At 42.6% G+C, this 22595-nt stretch overlaps 1 protein-coding gene across 5 annotated transcripts in view; it reads left to right on the top strand.

Moving 5' to 3' along the window:
• The first annotated feature begins 7612 nt into the window (after positions 1 to 7612).
• C9H3orf62 (chromosome 9 C3orf62 homolog) overlaps positions 7613 to 22595 on the top strand; it is a 230713-nt gene continuing 215730 nt past the window's right edge. The window contains exons 1-4 of one of the 5 annotated variants that reach the window (XR_014969057.1): positions 7661 to 7743; positions 20197 to 20416; positions 20622 to 20757; positions 21969 to 22186. The gene's annotated coding sequence lies outside the window, so the exon portion shown is untranslated. Of the gene's footprint in view, positions 7855 to 7889; positions 7915 to 20196; positions 20417 to 20621; positions 20758 to 21968; positions 22187 to 22595 lie in introns of those variants that run through there. The other 4 variants (XR_014969058.1, XR_014969059.1, XR_014969060.1 and 1 more) reach the window with 4 other exon arrangements.

Raw genomic sequence — 22595 nt, 5'->3', positions numbered from 1 at the left:
ACATGGGGCTACGGGGTGAGGTAGAGGGACAATGGAGTCATGATCTTCTAGATTGGCTGTATGATGCACAGGTACTTTCTAAGTGTCTCACTTAAACAATAACGTGGGGCTGTGGGGTGGGTTAGAGGGACAACTGAGATGATAATGGTTTATGATTGTTAAACATATCCCTACCGTGCTAGTTGGTGTCTCTCCCAGTGCAATGGTTATGACAATGTAACAAATGCAATGTTGCTCATTTTTATTTTTTTTGCCATTTTTATATTTTTTATATTTTTATTAACATTTTCAGTGATAAACAGTGCTGCATTATCACATAGTTTCGTTATTGCATACATCACTCTGACAATATTGCTCATTTTTAGTTCTGTTTTTAACCAAATGTATTGTAGTCTTTTTTATCTGTGCTTTTATGGCCATTTTGGGCTGAAATTAAGTTTTCTGATGATGATTGGTAATAGGACATTTTTCTAAGGTCTGCACAAGAAGGAAAAGCAGTATAAAATGTGTATTGGAAGGAGACAGCCCAGAAGGATGCGAAGCAGAGAAGGAGAACTTGAAATTGGGTTGTGTCAAGAGTTTGCAAGGGAATTTTGTACTTAATATCTCTAACGGCTCTGTAAGAGGGAAACCAGTGTGTGATATGTTGATAGGGGGAGTGTCAATTAAAATATTTGCGGATTCAGGGTCACCATTCACTATAGTGAATGAAAGAGGTATGGACACCTACAAATGTAAACCCTGAGAGCTTCAGGAGAGAAAAAATGAATATACTGGGTTTCAGGTGGGTGACATTTTCATTCAAGTTTAGGTTGGCAAGAGGGAAACTCTATGTGGCTAAGCTAGGACCATCAGTTCTAGGTTGGATGGACCAAAAAAAATTCCATATAATTTTTTATCCTAATAGCGAGGAAAAGGTGTTGATTGTGGATGAGTGCAGTATGATGGGAAGTGCAATGGCAAAGGAGTTTCCAAAAGTGTTTGGGAAGAATTTAGGAATCTTGAAAAGATTCAAGCATACTATTGTGCTAAAAAAGGAGATGTACCTAAGGTGCACAGGGTGAGGGGGACTCCTATACTAATTAGAGATGAGGTGGCAAAAGAGCTGGATGGTTTGATCAAAAAGGGCGTGATTGAGGAAGTGGAAAGCTCAGAATGGATTTTGCCAGTGGTAATAGCGTGCAAGAGCAACGGCAAGATTCATTTATGCATTGACTTGCGCCACTTGAATAACATTGTGATTGAAAGATTTCCATTGCCAAAGATCAATGAGATGGTGTCATCTCTCAAGGGTGCGACTTGGTTCTCTACTATTGATCTTTTAGCGGTGTATCATCAGGTGGTGCTCACGCCGGAATCTAGGAAGTTCACGGCATTTATAAGACCATTTGGGTGTTACCAATTCAAACTAATGCTGTTTGGGCTAGCATCGGCGGCTGCCGCATTTCAGCGGCTGATGCATAGGCTGTTTGGGAAGGAGTGCGTTGTGAAGTTTTTCCAGGATGACATCTTGGACTTCGCTGAGAGTAAGGAGAGTCATGAGGAAAGGTGGAGGAAAGTGTTGGGTGTGTTGAAAGATGTGGAACCGACAGTAGAGCTCAGCAAATGCAATGCACGTTTGCACCGAGGAGTGTAACATACCTGGGCCACATGATAAGTGAGGAAGGTGTGAAACCCAAACCTTCACTGGTGAATACCATTGTTGGCACGTCTGCTCTGATTAACAAGGACGAAGTGAGATCCTTTTTGGGAATGGATGAATACTGTGCGAAGTTCATCCTCAATTTTGCCAGTAAAGTTTATAACATCTGTATGCTGCTAAAGAAACAATGAAATTTGAATGGAGCACGAGTTGTGAGGCAAAGTTTAACCAGGTCATGTCTGATCTGGAAAAGGAAACAGCTTTGAGTAGTTTTGACCCAGATTTGGAGTGCTGTTTGACGGCTGATGCTGGTGACAAGGGGCTAGGAGCAGTGTTGTCACAGAAGGATGCGAGAGGTAGGGAGAAAATCCTTCTTTTTTCTTCAAGATCATATTCAACTACAGAGAAATATCCTCTAAAAGAAAGGGAAGCATTAGCTTGTGCCTGGGCTCTAGAGCACTTCCATGCTTTTGTGGGGGAAAGTCTGTTACCATTCGGATCGATCACAGACCATTGGTGAAGTTATTGACTGCGGAGGGAAGTGTGGCAGCTTCTGCCAGGCTGGCAAGGCTTTCCCTGAGAATGAAGGAATAAGTATACAGGTTGGTGTATGTGCCAGGAAGGGAAAATGTTGTGGCAGACTGTTTGTCTAGCATGCCGGTTCTAATGGAAAAGTGTGTGAATGATCCATGAAGGAATTTCAAAATTGCTTTTGTTTAGGATTCAGGGGAGCCAGCAATTAAGAGAGTAGAGTGGAATAAAGAACAGCAAAAGGATAAAGTTTTACAAGCGGTAATGGATCATGTATGCAAGGGATGGCCTAGGAAAGATGGAGCGACAGAAGTGTTGCGGCCTTTTTGAGAGGTGAGAATGGAGTTGTCGTGGACAAGGTTGTGGTATTGAGAGGGGACAGAGTTGTACCACCAGAGGGTTTCAGAGATAGTATTCTGCAGCTTTGCCATGAGGGGCATTTTGGAGTGGTGAGAACCAAGGCTGTGGTCAACGGGGTATTCTGGTGGCCAGGTGTAGATAGAGCAGCAGAGAGGTTTGCGAGAGAATGCTCCGTGTGTTCTTCGGCGGACAAGTCATTGAGAACTATAAGACCACCAATGAGTGAGGGGTTAATTCCAGAACAACCTTGGGAATGTGTTGCAGTGGATATTTTTGGACTGGTGAGAGATTTGCAAGAATTTGGAATAGTGATTGATTTGTTTTATAAATGGCCGGTTGTGGAAATTGTGGAGAGGGTGGATACCAATACTGTGTTGGATTTTCTGGACAGGATTTTTGTGTCAGAGGGCATGCCTGTAATGTTATTGAGTGACAATGGGGTGCAGTCCACCTCTAAAAGTTAAAGGAGTTACTTTGAAAGAACTGGAGTGAGACATAAAACCACGTCTCTTTATAACCCACCGGGAATGGCACAGGTTATCAGTTTAACCGGGTGCTAAAAAGGGATTATTCAAGGAGCTATGAACAAGCAAAGGGACTGGAAGCTAGAGGTACAATGGCAATTTGGGCATATAAGGTAACTATTCTTGATGATGCTACTGGGTTGTCACCTTTTGTGATGAGAGGTAAGAGACCTAGATGCAAGTTTGCTCCGGTATCGCTGAAGAATGGAATGGTGGAGCAGTGGTTGCTTTGAGTGGTCAAAAGCTGATTGGAGGTCACACATGAAAGAGGTAAAGGCTACTATGACAAAGCTCATGGGGTGAAGGATGTACTGGTGAAGGTTGGTGATTGGGTGCGAGTAAAGAAACCTGGGAAGATTCCCAAAGGAGAGAGTCGATTTTCGGCACCCCAGGAATTGGTGGATGTTTTGGGGAGACAGTTGCAGACTGGAGGAGTTCGGAGGGGGGCCCCAAAAACCCAGCATTCCTTGCGGCCCGAGTGCCGCCAATGCGACCTTTAGCCTGCGCCCAGAGGTGCTTAAAAAGGGCCAGGGCCTCCTGCAGCGCGGGAGACAGTTGCAGACCGGAGGAGTTCGGAGTGGGACTCCAAAACGCAGCATTCCTTGCAGCCCAAGTGCTGCCAACGCGACCTTTTCCCCGCATCCGGAGGCCCATATAAGGGGCCAAGGACTCCCACAGGATAGGAGGTGCACGGGCATGCCCGGGCTGCGCCCAGGCAATGGCGGGCCTGCCTGCGCGCGTCAGATACTGGGCTGGGCACCCCCTCTAACGTGTGCGGCTCAAGCAGCGCAGGTTGCCCTGGTCTTGTCTCTCAGATGGGGAAACGAAAATCCACCATATCAACGCACGGAGGTGAGTCCACGAATACTTTAGACTTCTTCCTTTTAAGAGCCACCGATGTATTGGATAAGGATATCCAATCAGCCAAATGCAGGCTATCCATGGGGGATAGGGGGGCATCCGCCCATCTGACTGAGCCCCTAATCAGTAAGCCCCTTGTTGTGGCTGTACCAGATACTTTACTCTCAATTCCAGAGACAGCCACCACTCAGTCCAAACGTCTGATTTCCCGCACAGACAATGTCCAACTCTACTCCCTGGTACCATTAGAACCTCCCTCAAAGAAGAAAAAAGGAGGCGGGAGACCAACTAAAGCAAAAATTGTCGCATCCCAAGATCTCACTGCACTCACCTCACTAATCTTGGATTCTCTGAATGTAAAGATTGAACAGTCAATTTCAGTTTTACTTCAACCATTGATAGACAGACTTTCCAAAATCGAGGTCAATACAGCGACTTTTCGTTCTGCGGGCGAAGATCTAAATCACCATAATTTGTCTGTTTTATCAGTAGGTTGTCATATTAACTGTATGGGTAACCCGGGTCTAAAGAGAGTGGACACTAATTCCTATTCAGGGGGTATGCCATCAATTCTCTCTACTATCCAGGCACAACCCATTGCACAAAATCTTAATTACTTGGTGTTGAAACCAGCCAGTGACAACCATAGTGGCACCCTGTCCCAAGGGATATCTAAATGTTCGACCCTGCCACTTACAAGACCCTATATAAGACCAGACAGAAAGTCTGCTTCAGAAAAAGGGGGCTAAAATGACTACTACACGAAATTGGCCCTTCCCTCGGCAGCTTGCCCCTATGTTGTAATATTGTCAAATGTTCCCAAATTACATAGTACCCAAAAGGAGACCACAGATCAACTGATGTCCAAAGCATGTCACTGGATTAGTAAACATGCGGGGGGTACGGGGGCTATGTTGTCGCAAATTTTAATGGCCAGAAGAGTGGGCTGAGAAAGGCATTGAGGGGGATTGTGTGGTGGTCAATTTTAATTCTCATCAAATGGTCCAGCAATTGTTTCAATGGCTTCCGACTCGACCATCGCCATCCACACAAATATTTGTCCTACCACTGGGGTATTTTTATAAACCTACCACAACTATATTGCGGGGAAAAGAACCCCCGGCCCAGTCCTCTTCCCCTTATTTAAGCCCCACCAACTCTCTTTGGCTCAGTCCCCTATCTCTCTCCCTATTAACAATCGATTCAACGTGCTAACAGACCTAGACAGCTGCGATTGACAGAGGTTGAACAAAAGAGCCCCCACTCCTGCTCAATTAAAATCTGAAAACCACATGCCCCTAACTGCAACATACGATCAGACTGAATCCATCACATTTATGACATGGTATATTGCTGGCCTGAGTAGTAAAATGTCTGATGCTGATTGGATAAACATTGTTACCATGTATGATCTGATTTGCTTCCAGGAAACATGAGAAACTGGGCCAATTAATTTAGATGGTTATCGCTCTTTTTATACCACTGCCCTCCCATCCAAATCAGGTAGAGCCAGGGGAGGGATTTTAACTCTGATGAAAAATACGCTAAGACTGGAAGTAGCGTCATATCACAATGTTTCCTCCTTTTATCATCTATTACTTTTAAAAGGCCAATGTGGGGATACAATTCTCTTAGCCAACTTTTATAATAATAATTTCACAGCAGACATGAAAAAGATTGTAGACCAGCTGATGGAAGATATTAATATCTTCTCAGCATTTTAAAACATATCCCGAAGATTTTATGCTGGGTGATTGTAATGCACACTGCTGTCATCTCTCAAATTTAGTAGCATGTGGCATAACTGATGATGCAGGTGAGCCTTTATTTCATTTTAACCATAATCAGTATGGAGATGCCCTGAATAGGCTCCTTGTGATCAATAACTTAAAGATCTGTAACCCTATCGATATACCCTTAGGTATGCTGCAAAATAGATTTGGCACACCTACCCAGGGTACCACAATCAATTACATAATTATAGCGGCACCCCTTAAAAAAAACGTTTCTAATATTGAGATTAAGTATTTAAATTTTAGTAACCATGCTGCCATCATTGGCAAGCTGGATTGGGCAGGGATCCACTTGGATCAGCGAAGGCAAGTTAAACCTGTGATAAAAAGGACCAATGGGATAACTCTAAAATGGGCTATAGTAGATCCCCTGTCCCAAACGTGGTTGCAAAGAGGTAAAACAACATTTTAACGTGCCCTAGAAAGAGCCCCTAACCCAATTCAGGTGACAACGCCATTCGAGTCAATATAATCAGGAGATCAGGAATCATCTAACTAAAAAAAATCCCACCGCCAAAATATCAGGTCCCAGATGGTTTGATCGATCATGTACCGAGTCGCTAGCAGCCTAACATCAGGCCCTTAGAATTACGCCTAGAGATATGGTTTTAGTTAAGCTTCTCCGTCTCCAATATAAAGAGGCCAGGAAGATTAGAACTAAGGGCCAGATGCATTAGAAAATAAGATTACTTAAGACAAAATCCTAACTTTACTACTACTAAATGCCTTCTGTCAATACCAAAAGTAGTAGGACAGACTTAAGACAGACTTAAGACAGACTTAACACAAACTTAGGACAGACTTAAGACAGACTTAAGACATAATCCTAACTTTACTACTACTAAATGCATTCTGTGAATACCAAAAGTAGTAAGTTTAGGATTTTGTCTTAAGTCAGTTCTGTGAATCGGACCCACTATTTTCAGTGAATTGTTGCAATTTGTGTGTGCAGTTTTATATAGTATGAGGGCAACATCTTTTTTAATGTTTTGTTCATAACCACTGGCCCATTTAGTGATTTACCCAGAATCACAGGATGTTGAGCAGACGCAGAGAAAAAAAAGTTGAGTCTAAAACTCCTTTACCAAATTGGAACCGGTGACCTATCTGTGCCCAAAAATCACCAACTTCATTACAACTGGGTGTAAAAAAAGCTTGGGGCAGTGTACTTTTCTTTATTTTACCTTTTCAATAAAAATAATAAAGATTTGCTTATAAAAAAAGATTGGGGAAATACTGTTTTTGTACTGTGTGTATTTTTGTGTGATTCTAAAATGCTCCACTGAAAATTGGGAAAAAAATTCCCTGTGCAAATTGTCTTTGCCACATGTTTTACCAAAAGGCATACCCATCTTTCACTGTTTTGCCAGCACACGTTCCTCCAAGTACCACCTTTAGGAAATTGTGCATGAGAAAAAACACTGGATGGAAACACGATTTTCACGAAACCCTGATTTCATATTAGGTCAAACAATGTTTGCACCCGATTCTAAACTTACATTGGCAATCAATAGAAGTCAAAGGGGAAAATACATTCCTAATGAACTATTGCATTGCTCTTAAAAAAAAATGTTACATTTCTTGTTTTTTCACCCATTTCCCCGTTCGTGCACATCCGAATCTATACGTTTCAGCAAAAGGAAACTCTTGCAGAGATCTAAAACATCGAGATAAATACATTCTCCAATGTACTTACATTACGGCCATTTTTAAGTGTAAGAAAAAAAATAAGGTCACTTTTGCTGAAAAATTTCATTTCTACAAACTAAACCGAGCGCTGGCTTTAAACTTTACTAAAAAGAGTTTTCTGAAACTCTAGATTTTATGCAGCTGCATTGTGGCCACGCACTGTTACCTCCACCTGCAACAGCTGAACCACCTATGTACAAGTGGCCACAATGTTTCCTGCGTTTCAAGCCCGTTTCTAAAGCACTTCGTGGCGGACATCCGGTGGCACCGGAAGGGACGTCACCCAGGAAGTAACGTTTTCTGCCTGTGCTGACATTTTTAGGAACACGCGAGGATCGAAGAGGTACACGAAAAAGGAGAATGAATGCTCTTCTTTGCGCTTTTTAAATGTATTATTCAGCAACTAACAATTTGGAGATCTCGAATTCAGTCCCTGTTTCCGAATTTCTTTGAGGTAAAAGCGTGGTCAGCGAAATACTGGGATCGGATTGTACAAAAAAATGGCGACCACCCGGTAACAATTGAAGGGGTATTGGGTATTTATCATTCTGGCATTGCATCGCGTCTAAACTATTACAATCTGCAGCAGTCGTCTTCCTCGTTTAATTGTGGCCTGACTCTGAGCATGCTTTTGGAGATCAGCACAATTACGTTTTATTTTACCTAAAACTAGTCAGCTCTTATTTTTCTGATTGATTTCATTGTCTTCGGTCTGCCGGATCCGCCCTTGTTTTGGGTCGTGTTTATAAGATGACGTGCCTTGAGGCATTCAGGCAGAAGTAAGGTAAATGAATACGGCGTGTTATTTCTTGTTTATTAGGCTTACAGCTGGCTTTGTCCTGGACAAGTCAGCAGACCGGCCCGAGACTATAGTACAGAGAATTCTATAGCATTAAAAAATGAACGACTAATTTGTGATTTGTAACCCTAAGAGTACAAGAGTTTGGGATAATGTAGACATTTATGCATTCACAAATTTGTGAGGCACATAACAATGCTTCTACATGAAACACCCTACCCAAAAATTAACTCGACATAGTGCACACATAATCTTTCAGATCCAGAGCTCTGGACTAATGTGTTTTTGAATGAACCCTCTCCTACATATCACATTGTTCATCAGAACCAACCATTTTTGTATGTTCCATGGTTTGTCATTGACATCCACGCTTTTCTCATAACCCCATGCACACACTTCCCTTTTCACCACATCTGAACCTTCGCTCATTGAAAATGTATGCATTCCATTTCCGTGCTCCTAATGTTCATCAACAACAGCTGACTTGTAGTTTCTTTTTTTCCTGATGGTTAATAATGCCTCTTGTATCTTTTAAGTTTTGGCCTTTCTGGTCTGTATATTCATTGCGCTCCAATCCCTTCGGGTCAAGTTCTGCTCCATAAAACCGAGAAAAACATACATCTTCCTATCTGAGACTCCTAACCTCTGATAGCAAGAGGGTATAGTTAGGTTGAGCCTGAGCCAGCACGCAAGTGCTGCTCTGGTGATGATCTGTTGTAGCTCAGTACTGGAGAGAAGTCCCGAACACCCCCCCCCCCCCCCCCCATATTTGTCATTGGTTTGTGTCTTTGTCCTTCGTAAATGTTGCCTTCTGATTTGCTAAATAGGCTTGTAATGTCCCTCCTTAGTACGGCCATGTGGTCATTTGTAACCTCCCATGGCTACTGGCCCCATTACTTGGTTGTTACACGGTACTTATACTATTTTATTTATTGAGTTTCTCCTTTAGGCATGACGACGTGCAATGCTTACATTCAGCGGGTGAACAAAGCAAACACGAGGAGATGATGAACGGAGCGCTGAAACTTTTCAGACACTCACCTCCAGTCACAGATCTGGGTTGAATCGATCATCATTCTTTAGCTCACTTCACCACCTCAGCTCAGACCCAGCTATATGCAAATCAATCTTGACCCTGTGCCTCATGGGAAAAGTCCAGCCCGAACTGCCAAGCCAGGTGTTCCTTGAACCGGAAACAAGCATCCTGGGACCTGTTTTGGGGTAGCACCCCTTATCAGCCAGGCTAGCTTGAATCCAGTGGCAAAGTGAGCAATGGACTGCCGGAGAACCTCTTGTTGGCCCGCAAGGTGAAGCGGGCCAATGAGACGTTCTCCAGCAGAGTGGTGAGTCTGCAGCACGATGCAATGCACACACATATATATATACGATGCTGTACCGCACAACAACACAGTGCAGCACGCTGTGCACTTCAAAAATACAGTGCAACAGAATACAGTCCAATGATGGAACAAAGCACGTTAGAATGCACTGTGGTGTTATGTGTATCTGCAAAGCTCAAAATCACCTGCAAGGGTATCGTGACGCTGAGCAGGCGTGTGTGCCTAGCCCTGCCAATGGTAGGTTGGTTAACCTAGTGCAACAAGGTGCTCTGAAATACATGCTATGCAATGTAGTACAGCAGGGCTTGAAAAATCCCCAAAATGGTACTAGTCCTGCAGGTCTAGTACGTTGAAAAATCTCCTCGACCTAACAGCAACCTACTTGACCTCCTAACTTTGTGAGCAATAAAAATGCCTTTAACTCTTGTTATATTGTCACTTTTGCTCCGTTTTCCGAGACAGAAGGTAAAAGTTAGTTTTCCTACTCGCCAGCATAGTCCAGTACACTACAAAACATACCCCGCAATACAGTACAGTTCAGTCGTCGTAGTAAAAGAATACAGGCTACTGTGCAATACAGTTCTGTGTAATTCACGAAATGCACAGAACATGCAGTACAGTTTTGTAGTGTGCCTTTCTATGACCAAGAGCAGTATAGAACAATACATTGTTACAGTGTAAGACGTGTATTTTGCATCCAGCCATTCCCCTCTGTATTCTGGCAGTTGTCCCAGTTTGCTGCAGAAGTTCTCTCACTTTTTATTTTTTTTCTGCTCAATGCTCTTTCCTTCCCGACTTCTTAACGTTTTGGAGGCGTTCTGTTCCAGCACTCAACCAGGAGAGCAGACTAACTTTGTGAGGGGTGCCAGCAACCTCCTACTTTGGCTTTGTAGGTTTGTTTAATATTTTCTAGTTCACCTTAGCCCCCTTGCCTGCCCATCCTTCGAGGCATGTAGTGTGGTTCCGTATATTAAGGTGTAGCCATGTGCTTGGTTGCAGGACTGAGCTCTCCTCCCACCCCCACATTGTAATTGTCTAGAAGAGATTGTAATTTCAATGTGTACTGTACCTCTGCACAGTCCGCTCACGTACTACTACAACAGCTCCCCCAGTAGGTAACACAAAGTGTCCCATTCGTGCTGCCACCACCCCGGTAACACCCCTGCAATTGTACAGATCCAACAATGTGAGGGATGCACCTGCTGTTTTATTCACACAATCTTTATATGCATACTTTAATGTTTACAATTTAGTATACAAAAAAGTGATGGATGGAATGCTTGAATTAACCTCAGTCAGTTTAAATTACTCTGGCTGCATCCCAGTCAATTGTTCTTTAGCTCATCACGCCACCTCAGTTTTGGCCCAGCCATAATGCAAACTAGCCTTGACCCTGTGCCTCATGGGGACAGTCCTACCCGAACTGCCAGGCCGGGTCCTCTCTGAACTGGAACACAAGCATCCGAAGCCCATCATATCTCAGGGCACCTTTCTGACACCATCCGTGTGCTCACTTTACCACCTGACCCCAGCTTAAGCCATTAACACGCGTGCCGAGACAGGCTGGCCTGTCCTTAGTCTGCGCCCATAGAATACAGCCTGGAAAATTAGGTGGGTCTTCTCTAGTGTGGAATATCCCTCTCTGTTTCTCTGTGCCAAGAACTGCGTCTTTAGTTCAAGGTAGTTTCAAGAGGGCCGTAGCCATGCCAGACTTCCATGATATCCACATAAATTAACATTTTACATACAGTAAGTTTCACAGAAACTGCTTTACATTATCCTGGCAATCTGGCATGTGCCCAGTCCTGGACCTACATTGGATACTCTAGCCTCATTCTGTGAACAAACCCATGTCAAATAAAAAATCATTGAGAGATTCTCGCAATTAGCATAAAGGTGCCTCAGATGCCAAGAACTCACCATTACAGTTCAGCACACTGCTACTTTTTTGTATTAAAACGCCACTGAGATGCTTCAGTGTGCACAGTTGTATATGAGGCATAGCAGAAGGACATAGATTGTAGTGGCATGACTCACTAGACGGCGCACACACGGAGAGTGGAACTGCTCTGTCCACTTTGCACCTCTAATCATCATTATGACCGAATCCCATTCCATCTTTTTATAGCTAGTTGGTGCCATTACAGACAGGACCAGCTGATTTAATTCGGTCTTGGTGCAGCTCCAAAAGAATCTAGTCCTAACTTCTAAGGCATTAGCCCTCTCTGCCCAGGGACGTAAGCAAAACTAGATGGTGTTTTGGCCTTTTTGGATCTCATAAGTGAGGTGAGCTCAGGTCCCTGGGCCTGCATTTGATACAGGCGATGAGAGTTCTTATATGATCTTTCTCCATGTCACACGTTTGTGTGATCCTGGGCACATGCACGTCAGCTGGTGAGAATACATGAACCCTGTTACACGTCGTCACATGAACCCTGTTACTCTGTCGCCGCTGTGACACAATGCGGCCTACCAGTTTTCTGACCAGTGTATTTAAAAGCCCTTACTTCGAGGCTTTATGGGCTCTTTTAGGCAACAATTCACACTGTCTGGGGTGTTGTAAGTGAAACAGTAGAATACGTGAGAGCACTTTTAGTCGACTGCTCGGAGTCCTCATAAAGTTACCTTGTGTCATACGGGATATTCTTGATGTCATGTTCTAGGTTTTTCTTTGACAATGTAATGCATTCTGGGAGCTAATATCTTGTTCCAAATCAGCAGAACCAACTGGACCAACACTCCTGAAAACAATGATTTGTGAAAGGAAGACGCATGACTGGACCCTGGTGTCCCTAAAGACACAGGGCTATCTTGTAATCTCAGATGTGCCTCGCCTTCCCATCATAGTGGTGAAACGCTTGTATGCTTCGTCAACCTAGCACCCTTCCACTTCATTGCATGTTTTTTTTCTGTGACTTTTCTAGATCTTCTGTCTCTTTTCATCTCTCGCTGGCCCCCTCTCACTATCCTATCTCATTCTTCAAGCTTCACTTGCCCTCTCCCTTTCATTCTCCTCTGTCTCTCTGCCCTTCGTGTCGGTCCCTACGTCTGTGTGTGTATCTGACCATGTCACTCTTTATCTCCGTGACTCTTATGTTTGTGTGTATATGCTGTTCCCTGGCTTTGCACCTCTTTCTGTCTCTGATGGTCAGTCCTCTCTGTGACTCGGTCTCTGTTCATCTCTTTCTCTTCATCTTTAATTCATTCTTTCACTCTCTGCGCTGTCTCTCTCCATTCACCTCTGTGTCTGTCGCCTTCTATTCTTTACATCTGTACCTTGTTTCTCTCCCTGCTTTATTTCCCCCCTCTCTAGCCACGTTGCATATGTAGCCTTCTGTCTTTCCGCTCTGTCTTCCCACCTATCCTTTATTTCTCTTCTTTCTCTCTCTTTCTCCACCTCTGTTTCCGTCTCTAACCTCCCTGCTGCCCACACATCCCTTTAACTTGCAACCTCTTCGGCCTCTCACTGTCTCTTCCCCTCCAGCCACTCTCTGGATCCCTTTCCTTCATGACATGGGCACATATACCCAATGCAGTCATTTCGCTGTACCAGCCTCTTATGTCCGTGTGCTGTGGCTTTCCCTGCGTTCCACACACAAAACTGCGTGTCTCGCTGTCTTCTTTTTTTTTTCTTCTCGCGAGAACATAAGTTATAATGTTTTGAAGCAACACCACTGAGCCGTAAGCATCTAAACTGATTTCCTACAGATGGCCAAATATTAGAGCACGGTATCAGGTTGACTGCTTCATGGCTCTTTCATGGCAGAGATATTATCCGCTAAAGGAAGCCATGTTTCCATGGTTGTGGGTCATGAATGTAATACTGAAAGCAAAACAGAACTACATGGAGGGAAGACAAGGAAACTGCAAAGGAAGACCTAGTTAAAGATGCTTTAGATTGTTACTAAGCAGGATAGCTAGACATTTTTCAGTTTGTGCTCTTAGCCGTCTTGTATCTGGAAGGTTACTTGTCTATGTCATAGAACAAAGAGCTTTTTTAGGTCGAGCCTAAGTCAGCGCATATGCTCTGCAAGCCATGCTGTATTGGAGTATGGACTTGAAGTCCCGCCCACTCGCCGGCTATATTTATCATTGGCTTGTGTCCTTCTCCTTCCTAAATGCAGGCTTCTGATTCGGTAATAGGCTTCTTAGTCCCTCCTTAGTACCGTCTTGTCTTTATTTGTAACTTCCCATGAGGACTGGCCCTTTTACTTCGGTTGTTACACGGTACGTCTTATTTACTCTGTAAGCACTATTTTCTTTAATAGTTTATCCTACTGCAGGATTTACATGCTTTTCCTGCAACATTCAGCGTGTCATGCGCACTTTCACGGGCGCGTTTACAAAACAAGCATTTGGAATGCAATAGGTTTCCGAGAGTTTAAGCTATTAGCATTGTAAATGACAATGCCTTTTATTTATGTTTTAAAAACCAAAATATAAATAAAAGGCATTGTCATTTACAATAGCAATAGCTCAAACTCTCGTAAATGCGAGACCCATTGCATTGCAAATCCTTGTTTTTTTAAGTCTCTAATAGGACTAGGTTTTGTTTTTTTCAGTTTTATGGAGCAGAACTTAGCCTGAAGGGATTAGAGCGCTTGTTCAAAAGCATCCACAGGGTCACATTTGTTTTTCCTTTAGGCACGGGAAGCTTACGTGATTTACCGATAATCACAGGATGTTGAGTGGATGCCGAGCTTCGACCCTGGTTCCTCTGTTCCAAAGACAGTAGCTCTGGCCATAACACCAGATCTTTTCTAGGTACTATCAGGTAGTTCCTGCAAGTATGACGCATTCTTATCTGCGCTTCCAATTTATTAGGTTAAGCCTGCATTTTTGGCGATCCCTGTCCGTATGATTTCCACAATGGAGGCAGTCCTGCGGATTTTTCTTGGGCACATATATCTACCACCTGGGTCAGATTGGGATCAAAATTAGACCCGTCCACCAAACGAAAAAGTGGCACACACTTATGCAAAATGACTTTTCCTAAAATGTTGGTTATTTAGTATCGGGGGAGTTTTTTCCTCTCTCAATTTCCTTTTCTCCTTTCCTCTTTTGTCATTCTTATCCACTTAAATTGCACGTCTCTTTTTTCCCTTTTGTTTCCACAAGGCCCCCCCCCCCCTCTCATTCCATTTTATTACTCCCCTGCCAAGTGTATTCTCCCTCCTCTTTGTCATTTTGTCCCAGGGTGAATGTTCTTCACAGTAATGTAGGCCTGGGCGGTAAACTCCTCCTCAGAGTTTTTTGTGCATTCTGCGGAGCTTGCGGAGTGAAGAAAACTCTGCTCTGCGTAGTGCAGCTGAGTTTTTTCCCCGCTCGCGAATGGTACATTTGTGAGTGCGAGATGCCGCTCGGGTAGAATTTCTACCGGAGCAGCAGGAAAATCAGCGCGAACTACAGTTCGCACTGCACTCTGCCACTTGCGGAACTCCGAGTGTTTTTTGTCACTTCGCACAACTACAACCAGTTTTGAGTTGTTAAAAGTTTTCTTTTTGCTTAAGTTTATTGTTAGTTATTTTTTAATTTTCTCTAATTGGAAAACGGGAGCCCCCTGCAGTTTGAAGATGGCAAGGTGGCAGCAGATACCTGAGGCTCTGTCGCTGGAGACAAAAGTAGAGGCTGTTAAAAGGCCACCACTTGTAATCTGACGCCTTGCACAACCCTCTTTTACTCTACACCACGTAACATTAGTGCTCGCTGGGATAATCAAAAACAGCAACTCCACTCCTTGAGGCCTCATTGTCCCGCTCAGTGACTCAGGATGGGAGGAGACCCACCACATGCTTTGCCGGCTCAGTTTGGTCCATTGTCCTACTTTGCATGACGATGAGCCCCCAGGGGTCTGTACTGAGCTCTGATCTCGGCTCTAGGCCTTCAGCAGCCTTTTGGTTTGTGTTCAAGAGGCCATGGTGGCCCAGGCAAATGTTGGAAGTTTATTTGCAGCTGAATACAAAACGGCACACCAGCTGGCCTTTGCTACAGGCCCCTCGGGCAATGGCCGAATGCACTCCTTCACAATCTGACCCTGTGTACCATGATTTGAGGCTGTCTTCTAGGAGCACGCCTGTTTATCACCTCACGTAGGCTATGTTGTTTGTAAAGCTATTCTTAAGTCATTGCTCGGTCAGTCTACTAGGGCCGTGACATTTTCAACATTACGGAATGACCAATGATACAAACATGGTGGCAATAATAGTGTCCCATCTTTCCATTCATCCGACCTACCACTGGTACCTTGATTCCTGAAAGGCACGTTTTATTTGACTAATGTTTTTCTGAATAATACATTGTGACTATAATAGTGCTCTTTGCCTTGGAGATGCAGATTTTCAGTCTTGCCCGTGGTAAGGGGCACAGTGGTGTGAGTCATAACGTCTCAGCTGTTCCTGCAGACCCTGCTCCGCTTTTGGCAAAGTTTGGATCTCCACAGCTTTGGTATCAAGTACTTCAAATGTCAATGGCTGCCATCATGTGTTCAGTAAAAACATATATGTAGATATCAAAGTGGTTAAAAGCAGTGTTAGAATATTTTGGCCTCCTACATGATTGTCTCTGAACCAAACCTCTGAGTTTCCCACACCCATGTATGAGCTGCAGAGGAGAGTTATTTTTTTGCATTCTGCGCATTGGAGTCATGTTTATCAGATTATAAAGTGGGACTATAGGTACAGAATACAGTGTGAAACCAGACCTGGAAAAGCACATAGATCTGACGTTGGCTTCTGGCTTTGTCATGTGCTAGTTTTGTATCTTCATGTCTTTTCAAAACGTTGTTGTTTGCAGACTCTTCAGGGTTCTTGTCAGTCTAAAAAAATAGCTAAAAGAAAAAATATGTTTTGTTCTCAGATGGCACACTTGCTATAACAGTTGATGACTCTGTAGGAACTTTGCTATCTCAGAATGTGTTCCTTATGAAAGGGAAGAATGATGTTACAGTGAAGTTCGTAATTGGCTTAAGTGAGCTGACCCTTTGGCCACTGTATGTTGCAGTGGGTGGGACAAAAATGTAAATGACACAACAGGCCAGTGAAAGAAGAGGCCTGGCTGATCAATCCTTTGCAGTTTAAATCTATTACATATATAATTTTAGTGAAATCACCAGACATAAAAAACACCTCGCCTGGAAACTTATATATTTTCCCTCTCTCTTTTTATCTTATACTTTTTGTCAGTCTTTCCTCTCGATTTCCTTTGTTTCACCATCTTTTCATCACAATTTTGTTATTCCTACCATGTTTCACAGTCTTTCTTTCTAATTTTTATTTCATCTACTTAATGAAGCTTTCTTTGAGGTCAAAGCCTACCAGATAGCTGCTAAGGACAAATTGGGGAGATTCAAAACTGACCGGAATGCATTCGCCCGTTGCTTACCATGCGCTTTGTCGTTTGTAACTTAAATCTTCAGGCTTTCTATTAGCTAGCTTTATTTGTTTTAGGATGTCCAGCTTGAGTTTGCCCCTCCTGTTGCCCAAACCTTATTTACTGCATTTTTCCATCGATTTGCTTTCTGTAAACAGGCCTTGAAATCTTGTTCTCATCTTAACACACTTGTTGTGGCTTCAAAGACAGAGGTCAAATGTCAGGTTTCTCTTCCAAGGAGCTTGGTGTTTATTTTTCATTTTCTGACTTCAAAGTGAGAGAATTTGTGACAATCCTGCTAATACCCATGTAGGAGGAGAGCGTGTTGGATTTTTTTTTTTTGTTGTTTTTTTTTTTTGTAACACAACAAAAAAAAAGAACTGTGTTGATGTTTCAGAATAGATCAGAATTAGTACAAATGAAGTTAATTTTTTTTGTAACTCTGAAGTGTGGTAGAAACAAATATTTGAATACGATCAAAACACACCAAGACAGTAGTTGATAACATTTTTACACATAATCTGCTGCATGCAGTAAAACCGTATTTCGGTGCAAATGTAATGGTCATTTCAGTTGAAAGTGTGTTGTCTTTAATGGCAGTGGGCTACCATACTATGCATACCCCACACTACGCCACGCAACTGTGACATGCCACTCCACTCTAAGCACCGCCACTATAAGACGCTCTGCAACACTCCATTTGACTCGCCCCACTGCACTCTACCCCACTCCACTGAAAACCAATGTAACCCAAATTCCCCACCCCATTCCAGTTCACAACAATATACTCCAATCTAACCCACTCCACTACAATCTTCCATACTCCCCTCTACCCCACTCCTGTCTACTCCACTCTACCAAACTTCACTCCATCTAACCCAATCCACCCACTCTACCACACTCCACCACACTCCACTGCAGTCCACTGAAATCTATCCCACTCTGCTCCAGTCTACTCCAATCCAACACTCTACACTCCAATCTACCCCACTCTAATCCAACCCAATTCAATTTTCCGCACTCCTTTCCAATACTCCACACTGCACTCCAAACTCACTGAAATCTATCCAACTCCTCTCCACTGTAATCTAGCCCTTTCCATACCAATCTACTCCACCACAATCTACCTCCCTCCAATTGGCCCCACTCCAATCTACTGCACGCTACCCGACTCCATTCTAATCTAAAAATACTCCACTCAAATCTACCGCAATCCACTCCAAACTTCCCTACTCCAATCTACACGTATCTACTCCAATTTAGTGTACCACACACCACCCTCATCTACTCTACTATACACCAATCTATCCAACTCCACTCCCCCCACTCAATCTACTCCACTCCAATCCAATCTACCCCAATCCAATGCACTCCATTCATCCCCAATGTATCCCACTGTACCCCAATGTATCCCACTCCACTCTACCTGATCTACCCCACTCAATCCCAATCGACCCCATCCCAGTCTACTTCAATCTAGCCCCTCATCTCCAATCTACCCCACTCCATCATTCTACCCAGCTGCGCTCTACCACTCCACTTTACCCAAATCTAACCCAGTCCAATCCACCCCACCCCAATCTACCCCAATTTGCTCCTCCCCAAGCTATGCCACTCCAATCTCCAGCACTCTAGTCTACCCCACTTCACCCGATTCCAGCCCACTTCACCCAATTCTACCCCACTCAATTCCAATATACCCTACTCTGATCTAGCTCAGCCCACCCAATTTACCCCACGCCACTCTTTCCCAATCAATCTTGACTCCATTCCAATCTATCTAAATCTACCCCACTCCACGCCTTTAACTTTTAGACGTGCTGAGCAGCATCCACACTGGTGTGCAACATGGCTAAAACACAGTGCCAAAGCCAATAGCTCTTGTATAGTTGAGGCCTGTTGGCTTTGCCAGTGCTTGTTGCTTTCCAGTTATGTGCCACTCACTTTTGCTCACATGCCGCTTTGTTCTTTTCTGTAAGAGGGTGATAGATTCAGTGTACAGCAGCCACCTTTTCTTTCTGCTGCCCAGTTGCAATTTAAGTAATCAAAAATTCAAATATATATCATAAAATGTATGCATAAATGCTACGCATTGCCAGAAATAGGTTATGTAGTTTATAAACTGAAAGTGCAAATATATTTTATTGTTTTTTTAATCCTCAGGCATATGACAAATTCCCAAATGGAGCACAGATGACTTAAAGCTTCAACAGTTTTACAAAGCTGCATGCAGAAAGTGTTGCTCAGACTGGAGTTCAGAAATACCAGTCAATGACTTGACAATACTAGATCATTATTGGCATTGCACTCAAAGCTAAAATTACTGGTGGTGCCAGTAAAATACTTTTCCAGTGGCAATCTTAATTAGACCACTCTTCTATGTTGTATCTGAGGAGCCAGGCCAGCTTTCATCTTTCTCCCCAGGAGTAGGCATTTTGGTAGGTTGAAAGTCCCAGGACTTGCCCATACCTGCATCGCTGACAATGGGAAGAGGAGCAAGTACAGCTACAAGAAACCTTGTGTCTCAGTGCCCCTGGCCTATGTTCAAATCCAGTAGGGTGCTTACTTGGCCAAACTGGTGTTTACATGTCCCTGCTTAAACCCCTTCCTTAACCCCTCCTTAGTCCTTCCTATCCCCCACTCCCCAGTAGTATTTCCCATTTTCCAGCCACTCCCCTCTGTCCCTCACACGTTTACTTCTACTATGTATACTTATTCTTGTGGAGAGTCTGCAGTCAGAGGAGGGTTTCTGGAGGGGGAGGATGATATCTGCACAGAAAAAGATTGGAGAGGCGTAAACACTGCACATAGGTCTGTGAATAGCATTTAGTAGTACTTTAAAACATATTTAAAAAAATGCAGTTTGTGACTATGCCCGTCAGTGTTTTGACAACCATATAGGGCTACGTTCAACATCAAATGATCTGCCCTACAGTGACACTTATGCTGCTGCTGTGATCACTGATGTGCACCATCTTACCTTCAAGACCAGTTCACAAGCAGTGAGAGTGGCAGCCTTCACGTAAGCTGAGATTTAGAAGTGCATAAATTATACAGAATTGTATAGAATAAGCCTGCAAACCTACTTTACTTGTATGATATGGTGACCAAAGCATCCTTTTTTAGGACTTCTTTGTTGTAATACAGAGTAAATGTAGTTCATTAATTGTTTTGACTGCAACATACTTTTAATATAACTTAAAAATATGAATGAGCAAATGAAAAAATGTATATTATAAACAGTTGCATAGAAGTGATTTAATGTTCACTGGTTTTCTTGTTTTTTCAGGACAGGGATGGTTTGATATCTTAAGAAAGTGCATAACTTCACACTGGGATAAAGACACTTGCTCCATAATGAAATTATGAATGACTTGTCAATCATTAATGGAGAGAACACCTATTCCTCTGATTCCATCTCTACATGTATGAAAAAGGAGTGAATACTTTTACGAGCAAAAGTGAGAGGTGTACAATCTGAGATTGACTGCCTAAAAGATAAGTAAAGGGTATTCTATTTTGACCAGATAGATGGCAACTAATTTTCAGATATATATATATATATATATATATATATATATATATATATATATATATATATATATCTCACATCACCAAAATCCATAACACTTTTTCCACCCTCCACCTGTATAGCCCAAAAATATATTTGCGTTTCCCAAATCTGCTCACTTGAAATTATTTGTTTCATTATAGCTCAGTTATGTGGCACATGCTGAAAGGAGATGGCTATAAATCGTTTGCCGGCAGCAGTCTGCATAGACAAGGTCAAATTTCCTACAAAAAATCCTCAACATCAAAAATAGTCAATGGATCATTTGGAAGGCATAGGGTGATTAACTTCATTTTTTTTCTTCTTTGATATATCTGTTACAAACAAAGTATTATTGTGGATGTATTTCATGCATATCTACTTTGTTTTTATGGATTTAAAAACATAATTTTTTGTTATTGTTAGGTGTGCTATGCCTAGATGTCCGATTAATTTCCACAGGCTACCGCTTTATATATTTACATTATGTTTGAAATATTATGATGATATGTATGTTAATACTTTGTGTGGCTATGTGTAGGCTGATGTGCAGGAGATGATGAAAGGTTCCACTGATCCTTCCTGATATAGAAATTACCCTATGCCAAAGAGGACTGCTCGAGCTGTTGAAAAAAGGCCAAGTATGCTTGGGCCAGTGCAAGTTTTTTTCCTCATTGGTTTGAGTGAGATACTTTTTTTACCAAACAAAGTGGCAGAGGTGTTGCCAGGGCTCATGATGGAACTGCTGCATTTGATCAAGAAAAGGTTGATGCTTAATAAGGTAGCTCACATGTCTCAATTACCATAAAACATTCGTTACATGTGGTTCCATAGCATATCCAGTGAGCATATAAGGATTCTGTTGTTGCTGTTTTGTATTGCCTTTCCATTCTTAACTGTCTCCAAATGAGGATGAGCAGGTGTGCTCTGGTCCCTGGGAAAGAGCTCTAATGTGAAGTTTGGTGACCACAAACGGCACTGATGGCACACACCACTCCAAGCATTACCTCGCACTTGCACTCTGTTGATAAGCTGCCCCGTTTTACAACTTAGGTGTAGGATCCTTATAGGCACCAGATACTTGTTGGCAGAACATTCTCTTAACTAATTGAACACAATCCCTGAAGACTTTATCCTGTCCAACAATTGGGCCCATGCAGGGCACAGCTAGGAAGGTGTTCTTTCCTCTTTTGTTGAGCAGGAGATCAAAAAGTGAAATTGTACGCTTTGTTGATTGACCATCTCTGGATACACTCTCTTAACTGAGATTGTTCTTCTGAATCTACTTCTTTTTCTATCACAGTTCAGAAATAGAAATGTTCTTTCTCCGCCTCCAAAATGACAAATTACCTACCATCACTCATGCTTCTGTGACCACTCTCCATAAGCAAACTGTTGGAAGCTTATAGTCTTATTGCATTTTGAAGGCAGCACCCTCTTTAAAAAATCAATCAGTGAAACTTGTAAAGCACTCTTTGTCCCCCTAATCTATGGTTTTGTTATCCTTTCAGAGTTTATGAAATACGTGTACAAGGCCAAAAGCTGGCCAACCATGAACATCAAAATGATGCAGTGAAAACTTGCCACAAAGACCTGCCTTGCCAGAAGAGAACTGAAGAATCTAGCCAACCAAGAAGCAAAAAAAGTACCAGTTTTCTTTGACTATGTCTTGTCTACTTTTACTATTCTATGTTATGGTAACCTGAGCCCTTTTGGGACCTGGTACGTACTTCGGTTAAATAAAATTGAATTTAGAAATAATTTTGGATCCATTTTATTTCAACCTGTGTTTTAGTCTTTTCCCACACATCACAATATTAGAAACAAGTCAGGTCATGTCTTATACACAAATAACAGCAATTTCTGAGTGAGTGAGTATCACAAAAGCCTTCTTTTGAATACAAAGTGTGTTGTATTCTTGCTAATTTCTACTTCAGATTTATTTTATACCCCCCTTACTCCACCACAACCTTTTATTGCACAGAACAATAAAGTATTCTGCAAAAGCCGTAGTTTAATTTTAGCTTCTTATTAGTTACTTGGAATTCATTGGACTGTATAAACAAGGTACATTTATTACATTCAAACACAGTTCTCTATTGTACAGGATGGTACATCGGTCATGAACCTCAAAATAC

The sequence above is a fragment of the Triturus cristatus genome, chromosome 9, assembly GCF_964204655.1.
Source record: "Triturus cristatus chromosome 9, aTriCri1.1, whole genome shotgun sequence".
NCBI lineage: Eukaryota > Metazoa > Chordata > Amphibia > Caudata > Salamandridae > Triturus > Triturus cristatus.
Note: the sequence above shows the minus strand (reverse complement) of the source record. Positions and strands in the feature narration are given on the sequence as shown.